Below are 9170 nucleotides of genomic sequence, written 5' to 3' on the forward strand. Positions count from 1 at the left end.
CCCTTGCCCCCCACTCTCACAGTCCGCCCTCAGCGCACCTCTTCGTGGGGGTGGAAATGTAAAATGCCCGCTAAGGTGGACGACAGTTTGGCAACCTTGGGGACTTTCCTCCAGGTACCGTACGCGAGGCTCCCTGCGAGCCGAAGCGCGAACAACAGCGACCCGATACCCTTCGGAAAGCCCTGGTTTATGACATGGACCGTTAACTAATTTGGCGCGAGGGTGACTAAAAACTGCTGGTAGTATAAAATAATATCGTACCGTGCACATTTGGCGACCAAATGTGCAGGACAAAGCCTTTACAAATCCTCGCTCGCCTCGTCGATGCCATAAACCCATTCCTGGAACACGGTGTTCCAGAACAATATATATTCCATGGAAAAAGGGGACAGTTTATCGTTAGCGTATTAAACACGGCAGATGAACGGCACAAGTTTAGTCAACGATCTTGATCGTGCAATGGTAATTCGTTTAATCACGGATGTCCGTAACTATGTACTTGGCGCGCGGTACAGACGATAAAAGCAATTTTCTTTTTTTTTTAACGTTCAACATCGGGTTATTTTGGACGACGAATGCATATACACCGCGATAAAACGAGGGGATAAAGCTCGAGATACGTCGTCATACGAGCTGATCTCATTAACGTCATTATCCCCAGGCACTGTGGACGCAATAAAAAACTTTTAAAGCGTCCCGATGAACGAAGAATATTGGGACGAAATGGCCGACAAATGGACCCATGAAAAGGTATCGGTGTTACGTCTCGCTATAATTTTAGTACCGCAAAAATCCGCCTTCCCCGAGTCGAGCCGTGCCGTTCTTCTTTCCGTTTGTTCGGTGATTTTCGTAGCCGTGCCAACCGACCGCGCGCAGTCCAATCTTCCCCCGTACAATACCGTACGTGGAAAAATGTATTATAGAAACGGACGGGGCAGAGCAGCGAGAAAACAAAATCACGTTTTACCGTTCCGAGGTCAGAGGAGGAATCATCGTTGACTGCAGAATAAACCGACCGCTGGAAGGAAGGAGGCCGGTACGCGCGCTGAGATTCAATTACGATCGATCGAGCCGGCCGCGCGGCCGACCGGCCTGGCTTCACTCTGGACAAATACCGTGCGCGCGAGATAAGGCGGATCGCTTCGCTCGCTTCCTGGAGCTGAAGGCTATTAGCCTCGGATACGTTTGATTCATTGAACCGCTTTGTCACGGGACAACGCGAACGCCTTCCTTGCCGGGCCACTCAACCGCCCCACCACTAGTCCGCTAGTACACGGATTACCAAACGTGCTCGGTACTGAGATTTTCGTAGAACCTGCAAAACGGAATTTTCCATTCAACGAGGTTCCTCGGTGGGTTAATACCGGACGCGGCGCAATCGAACCAATAACCGGGAAGTCGGTGTTCAAGAATGGAAAACGGAATAAAATCTAAATTGGTCCGTCAGACCCTATTAACGTGACGTGAATAGGTTCAATGAAGTAGCTGGATAACATCGAGCATGAAATAATGAATGAAAAATCGTCGTACACTGTTTCGAGGCGGATGAAAGTCATCGTCGTCATCGGCATCGGCACCGAAATGACGGTCGAGCGAGGATCAATCACTTGTGTCGATATGGGGAATGACACCCAGAAACGAGTCTATTAGGCGGTCGATAACCACCGAGGCAGCATTCATCGAGACGCAGCCCCTATCGTTGGACCCCATCAACATTCCTTATCGACGCGATAATAATTTATTACCTTGTCCCTCGTTCCGGTGTTCCATGGAACGCGACAAACGGTCGGTAAAGGTACGTTAGGACCGGGCAGTCACACCTCCGGACGATCAAAATATTCCACGGAGGAATATTTTGATACAAGGTGTTTCTGAAATCGTACAACTGGAGAGGAGGTAATTCCTCGTGTAAAAGTATGTGGAAAATATAGAATAGAATTTGTTCGTACGTTATCGAGATGGAATTAAAATCGATTTTGAAGATTCATTACATAAAGAATCACGCCCTTTCCGATTGTACCACGATTTCAGAAACATCTTGTATTTGTATATTTATGTACACGTTTCAACAAGGAATTGCTTTTTCCTTGATCGTACGAATGTCCACGACGACATTTTCGTAAAGGTCGCGTAGAATGTGTAAAGACGTAACGACGTAACGATGGAACGAAATAACGACACTACGGAAAGAAATAACGTTTACCCACGGTGTTACGCACTCTCTCCGAGTCGTGGATGAACGCGTGAATGGAGATGGATTTGTTTGACAAAATACAACAGCTATTATCGTAAATGGAAAACCGTCGACATCATCCGACGTTATTAGCGTAACCGGCAGACCCTGCATTAATGATACGTAATATACAGAAATACAAAAAGGTACGTTTCATCTCGATAATCATTGACGTCCATTGAAACGGCCGTATGTCGTCACCGACAGGCGAGGCGGGGAACACGAGTTACACCCGAGCACGTCTCATCTTCGTAAATCGAGCCTTCGACGTTCCTCTCGCAGCCCCATTTCAATATCCCTGGCTTCGTAAAAGCAATCGCTGAATCACGGTATAACGATCCAAGTATATGAGATTTGCACCTTGCCGGCCTCACGCATCGTGTATGCACCAACCAACCGGGGAATCTTTTTATTCCGCGATCTGCATCGATTGCATACCCGCCGAGATTAACTGCTACCGAGATCGTGAAAAAGAAAAAGAATGAAAATTCGGGGCAGCCAAGTTATTTCGCGCGAGACACCTTTTTTCACCTTTTTCGTCACCATCGATGCGTCGACGCAGGAAGCAAGGACGTAACGTTTAAGATGGAAATGAGAGGAACGAGACGAATAAACGATACCTGTGTAGGTGTAGTGGTACATTTGCCGGACAACGTGGAAGACGACAAATACTCGACGCTCCATTTTCACGGTGAAACGAACAACAAGCTCGTTCGAATTCTGACCATTCGAAACCCGACTGTAAAAGCGCAAAAGAATTAGCTCGATTCGCGTCTATCGCGCGCCAATCCCCAGGCTACAACCGATAGTTTAGCGATCCTCGAACCCGTCCGCTCGCTTAATTTATAATTTTGAGTAACCATTGATGCAAGTCTAGTTCGAGATGTCGACGCGAACATTACCGCGTGCCTTCACATTCTGACCTTCTTAAACAGTTGCAATATCTGCATGCTTAGGAAGAACAAAAGAAAAATTATAATAGAGCGTTATCCTTCAGTACATTTCTGTATGTAAATACCGGTCATCGGTATTTTGATATCAATCGGATCTTTCCGGTCAACGATCAACACAGAGATCAGAATTGAAGGTATCCGAGAAAAGTTCTCCGTCGACGGTTTCTTTGACCGGTTGATCGCCCGTTTGTTTCCCATTCGTCTCGAGGCGCAAAACGAAGCGAATCGGCTGCTGTGTCCGTTCAAAAAATAACGGTGCATCGTTGGCGCATAAGCTGAACGCGTTCGAACCGATTACGACGGAACGTCCACGTTCGATGGATTCTCCTCCAAGGTGTCTGGAGTATGGAAGAAGCCAAGGATTCCTAGTATTACGAGTTTCGCGCAAAGACTTCAAGGACGGGCAAGCAATTTCCATCTTCTTGCGGCTGACTGGCTGGCTGGCTAGCTGGCTCTGGTTGGCAGGCTGGTTGGCTGGCTGGCTGGCTGGCGAGGCGAACGTAAACGGCACTGTAGATAGGAGAGTTTCTTTCTTCTCTCGGTCTCCTCACCGCGTCGTCGTTTAGTCGACCGCAAAATTAGCTGCGAGCTGTTCGAAGGGTCCTTGAGTGAGATAAAATAGCATCCTTTTTTGATGCTGCGCGCAGAGACAAGAAAAGGTTTAGAGTGCCCCTCGCGGCTGAATGCTATTTGCGCGGGGACGCGCAAGCGATTACTCTGCTGGGTCGACGTTCAACGAACCGAGGGAATCTACTCGTTGGCGGTTTCGCTTCCTTCTCGCTTCGACGTTTCCCAGATCCATTCTCCTCCCAGCGTTCCCGATAATTCTACGCTGTGGCTTTTCGAATTCCGAAACGTCCCGGTCGCGGTTTAACGAGTCTAGTTTAGAGCGTTGAATCCTACGGAGACGTTTCTGGCAGAAACAGAGAGTCGATCCGACGATGCTCGGCCATCGAGAAATTTAAGACGCGACCGCCAATGGATCCGCCGATCAAGGACGGTCTCACGCGCCACGTTCGACGTGTATACGCGATATACACGATGTACACGATCAAGCGGATTCATTTCCGGACGACGATCCCTTGTACGGCGATCGTAAACGCTGCGATGTTTTTTTCCACCGAATTTCCGCTTTCGGTATTAATTAAACTTTTTTTCCACCGTACAACCCTCCGCCCTGCTCCTTACCGTATTCATGGTTGCATCGAATCAAGCGAAATAATTCCCCAGCGAGAGGCTCTACGTAGGTTCGCGCGAGGTCTCAGACAAAAACAAGGTATATCGTGGTCGGTGTGAATGTGTGAGCACTGGCGAAGGACGCGTAACCGACTCGATCGTGCTCGTAGTTTTTGCCGAGGTCGTGTAGACACCCCTTCGCACCCTTGCTCGCTACTCTGATCGGGGAAAGAAGAGGAAGAGGCCAAGAGGGAAGGTGTTCGTGTCGTTCGCCGAGGGAGGGAGACTCGGTAAATGTAAATTGATCGAAGTAACGTTCATTAATTAGTCGCGAAGCGGTGTGTCCCCGTCGCGTCCCCGCCGCGCCGACACCACGGTTCATCGTTTCCCTTTCGTTGTTCTTCCCGCCGCTTTATTCCCGGACTTCGTGATGCGTTCGCCACGCTTTCTTTGGGAACCATGTATCGCCGTCCGGGATCTTGAGCCTTGACTTGAAAAATAGAATACCGTAATGTCAATAGGACGAAGGTGGATGCTTTACGTTCGATGAGAAGAAATTGCAACCCGTTCGGCGCGTGGAGGTCGCTCGACGTCCAACAAGTCGAGGAATGATTTGCTGCGAAAAGGTTAAACGGCTATTCACCTATCGGCTGGTCGTCGCGAAAGCGTCCGTCAAGGGTGACGAACGGCTGAGAAAGCGAAACGAAGGAGGCGGAAGTTGGGCCCGAGGGCCGCCAAGCAAATTGCATCGTCGCGTCGTCTTGGTTGTGTTCGGAGCGTGGTGTATTCGCCGTATGCCCGAAGGCAAATTAAATAAGCGGAAAAAATGCGACACTCTCGTCGCAGGCTCGTAGTCCGGTGCGGTTGTTTTTCTAAATAGTCGGTGACAGTGAGCTGACCGCGCAATCCGCTTACTCTTCGAAATGTCTTCGTTTCTTTCCTTGTAATTGCTCTCCTTCCCGACACTATGAATCGGCAAGAATAAGCGCATTATCCGAGACGCCTCGGGATAAGAAAAATTGGAAACGTTTCAACGAACGAAATAAAATCAAACGTTCGTGTAATATATAACGCGTTATAAACCGAGCATACGTTTTAATCTTCAAGCAAGCTGCGTCCGTTTGTTATGCGAGCAACTGGACGGATATTTTTGGGAGCACCGACGAGGGGCGGAACGTCGATGTAAAATTCATTGGGGGGCGAAGAAAAAAAGGTCCATCGGAATATTACGATTCGATTCGACATTTATCAATGGTCGCCCCTGTGAGTGCCCGCGAAGCGGCCGAAGTATTAAAAGTAATTATTCATCGAACCGAGGCACGAATTCGTAAAGGCCGAACGGCCGGTGCGTGTCCATCGTGTACGGAATAATCGGCCGCACGAAAATGCTCGCGAACGCGCACGCACGGATTATATCTTTTGGCGCGCGGGCTCGCGCGCGCGCGCTTCCCTTTTTTTTTTTTACCGCGATCCGCTCGTAATCGAGCTCTCCCCTTTAACAGGGACTCACCTAATTAAGTCACCCGCGGGGTACCTTGATTTATTCGATCGTGTAACGAGCAACGCGAGACGGCGCCCGAGAAATCGCCGACCGATTTCGGCCACGATAGTGCTCGTCCTGTACGCGATGTAAACTTTTTGGCGGTGATCCACCGAAAAGCCTGGCCGATACCTTGGCGCTTTGCGGGCCGCAGCCGAGCGTCGCGGCCCGATACGCGCCTGGATCGCCAGCCGCCATGTATCTTTCGCACGGGAACGTAATGCATGTATCGTTCTGTGCGGTGCCCTCGATAATGCTCGCTCGTGCATCGACCCGTGCGTGTGGGATCCGCGCCACGCCTCACCACGCCACGCTACGCCAAGCCACGCCATGCCACGCCATCCCATGCCACGCCGTTCCTCCGAAATTCACGCTCGCGTATCCACACCGGGGATGATTTCTCTCGCTCTCTGCACCGTTGCTCCCCCCACCTTCGATCTCTCCCTGTCTTCCACCCTTTGTCCATCTATCTCCCTCTGTTTAAGAATGGCACGACGACGACGATCCCTCGATCGTTCGCATTTTGCGTACGCGCGAACAAGATTGAGAGATAGAGAGACTGAGAGAAAGAATGGGAAAGAAAGAGTACCACAGAGACGAAAAGATGCGAGCAAATGTTCGGTGGAATGTCGGCGCGGTTGCGTACCGGCGCGCGATGAAAAATGCTCAAGACCCGAAGGCGGTACGTGCCTCGGAGAGGGGCCCGCTGCGAAAGGGCTCCGGATATCGATTCAATAAATGCTTCGATACCGGTATACGGATATACGAATGCCAATCCACCGCCACGGCAACCTCGGCGCCTCTTGACGTCCGGACGAAAGAAAGAATAAAAGGTTCGTGCAGCGGGGTTCGCGCGGAAGAGATCCCTGGGAACAGCCAGTATTAATTGCCAAACTAAATACGGTAATCGAGCAATTGACGGGGAAAAATGTCGGCTTCTGGATTAATGTAACCTGCCAGGCAGATGTACTGCCCTTCGTGGTAGCTCCGGAACGCCGTCATGTGCGCTTTCTTTGCACCGCTAACCGAATGCTTATCTTCATTTACTTGTTTCGTGCGTCTCTCTCTCTCTCTCTCTCTCTCTCTCTCTCTCTCTCTTCCTGTCTCTCCTCATCTGTTTCTCCCTGTCTCTCTGTTCTTGATTTCTTGAACAAAACGATGCATTTACCAATTTGGAATGAAAACCCCATTCGACGAGAACTTTGCCGTCCTCTCCACGCGTTCTCTAGGTATCGTGTTCTTTAATTTCGAGGATTCGGATCGTAAAGCGAGGGAAACATTGTGGAAAGGGGCGTCCACGTGAAACGTTTAAATTACACCATCCATCGGCAAGATGAATCGCCTAACGAACTTTCTACATCGTCCGTCTCCTTTCCACCCGTGACGGACTGGTCCCGTAGAGGAGGGAGGATAGTTTGGGACGAGCACCGGTGCGCGCGAACATAAATTAAGCGACCGGGACGCGTACGTATACACGAACCCCACCGAGCATCGTGAAACGTTCCTCTTCCTTACACCTTACGATTAGCCACGGAACGGAGCGTCCAAGCTTCGACCCAAGACAGTGTAGGTGGCTCGGGAAGCCGTCAGAGGGATTTGGAAACCGGGAAGTTATTGCGCCACGGGGCCCCGGACTCGCCCTTTCGAAGGCACTCTTCTGATTCGACACCGTGAAAAGGGAGGGTATAGCGTAGTTTGACCTGCTCCCACAAAGAATCCGAGCGACGAGTCCGCCCGCGTCTACGATAACGGTGTCGGATCAACGTTACGGTGCGTCGACCGATAATCGGTTGATTTAAGAACGAATTTAACGCGGTAACCATCGCGTAAATAAGGATTGTCTGGACCGGGAACGTGGAAATATTCCGAGACCGATGAGCATTAAAAGACGAAGGCGAGCAACGAGAGGCACGTTCCTGAAGCGTGATCGTCGACCGATTTCCAATGGAGTCTTGACGATCGGAGAAACGGATAAGCGTTAATTATTGGGTATAGGTTTGAAACTAAGGTCAACTCGACGACACGATGCACGTAAACTCGGTAAACGATGCCACGCTTCGCCGTGTGTACGTGTGCATTCGGTTGGGCAGCGATCCCGCAAGAGGCACCCTGCGACTTTCTATCGGCCAGGCCACGAATCTTCTGCACGCACGAAATTTTCGCCGAGGGGCAGCACGACCGAGCAGGCCGCGTGCAATGACCGAGCTCGGTAATTAACTCCCGAACGATCGCGTTAAGGCGTGAAAATATAAAGATCTCTTCTCTTTTGGAGCAAACAGAGTGCCCTCACCGCGAAACGATCGCAACCTCGAACGAACATCCGTATTTTTTTTCTTTTTTCCACTCCTCTCCACTCTCTCCTTCTCTCTCCCTCTGTATCTTCCTCTATTGCTCGAGATAACGAGCGTGATTCAATCTCGGGTGTCTTTCGACGTTCACGAGCACTTCGCATTAACGGCTGGAGCTACTTGAAAGTTCGCTCGGGGGCTCCGAGCGACAGCTTCTCAAACGTTTCGCTGGACGGAACTCGGCGAAAGCTGACGTTCCCATCCGAAACCAACCGCGGAACTTTTTGCCTGGCCCGACTAATTGATCCACCGAGTATTCGCGACCGAGATTGTTTCTGGACAGGGCGAATTCGAGGGACGATCGACAGCGGCTGTGTATACCTATGTAAGTCGTCGAGTCCGAGCTATCCGGTCGTGCTTAAAAGTGCGTCGCGAGATGAAAACCCTGACGAATCGTAATGAAAGGAGGTCTGCTGGCCCGCGGGCAACGGCGCGGGGCGTTGCGTTTACAATCCGGTTACACCGATTCACTCTCCCACGCGGTTTCGCGCGTGTACACACTACGCGTTACTTCTTCGTTCCGTAATACGTCTTCCAATGCGCTTCCACTTCGCCTAATGGATGCCCATCGGTAAGCGCATGCTTTCTATAGCCCTACGAACAAACCCGATTTCTCGTTAGCCATCTCCGAGGACGAACAGATCGCGTGACGCTTTCCTGGAGACTGCTACTCCCACCATACTCATTAGGGGGACACTCTTGATCTTCGTGGGAAATCATTACCAATTTGATTTTCACGCAACGTGTCGTTCAAATCTATTATATTCTTTATCGTCGCCTGGACGAAGCTGGTCAAGAGATCGTGTCTTGAATTTAGAGACCTCTTATACGCCGCGTAAAGTCGAGATAATAATATCACTCTAATAAAAGTACGAGCAAGCAAGCAAGCCTGCGGCACCGTAGTCTATTCTCACGTAAGC

This window comes from Dufourea novaeangliae, unplaced genomic scaffold (genome assembly GCF_001272555.1).
Source record: "Dufourea novaeangliae isolate 0120121106 unplaced genomic scaffold, ASM127255v1 scaffold379, whole genome shotgun sequence".
In the NCBI taxonomy this organism is placed as follows: domain Eukaryota; kingdom Metazoa; phylum Arthropoda; class Insecta; order Hymenoptera; family Halictidae; genus Dufourea; species Dufourea novaeangliae.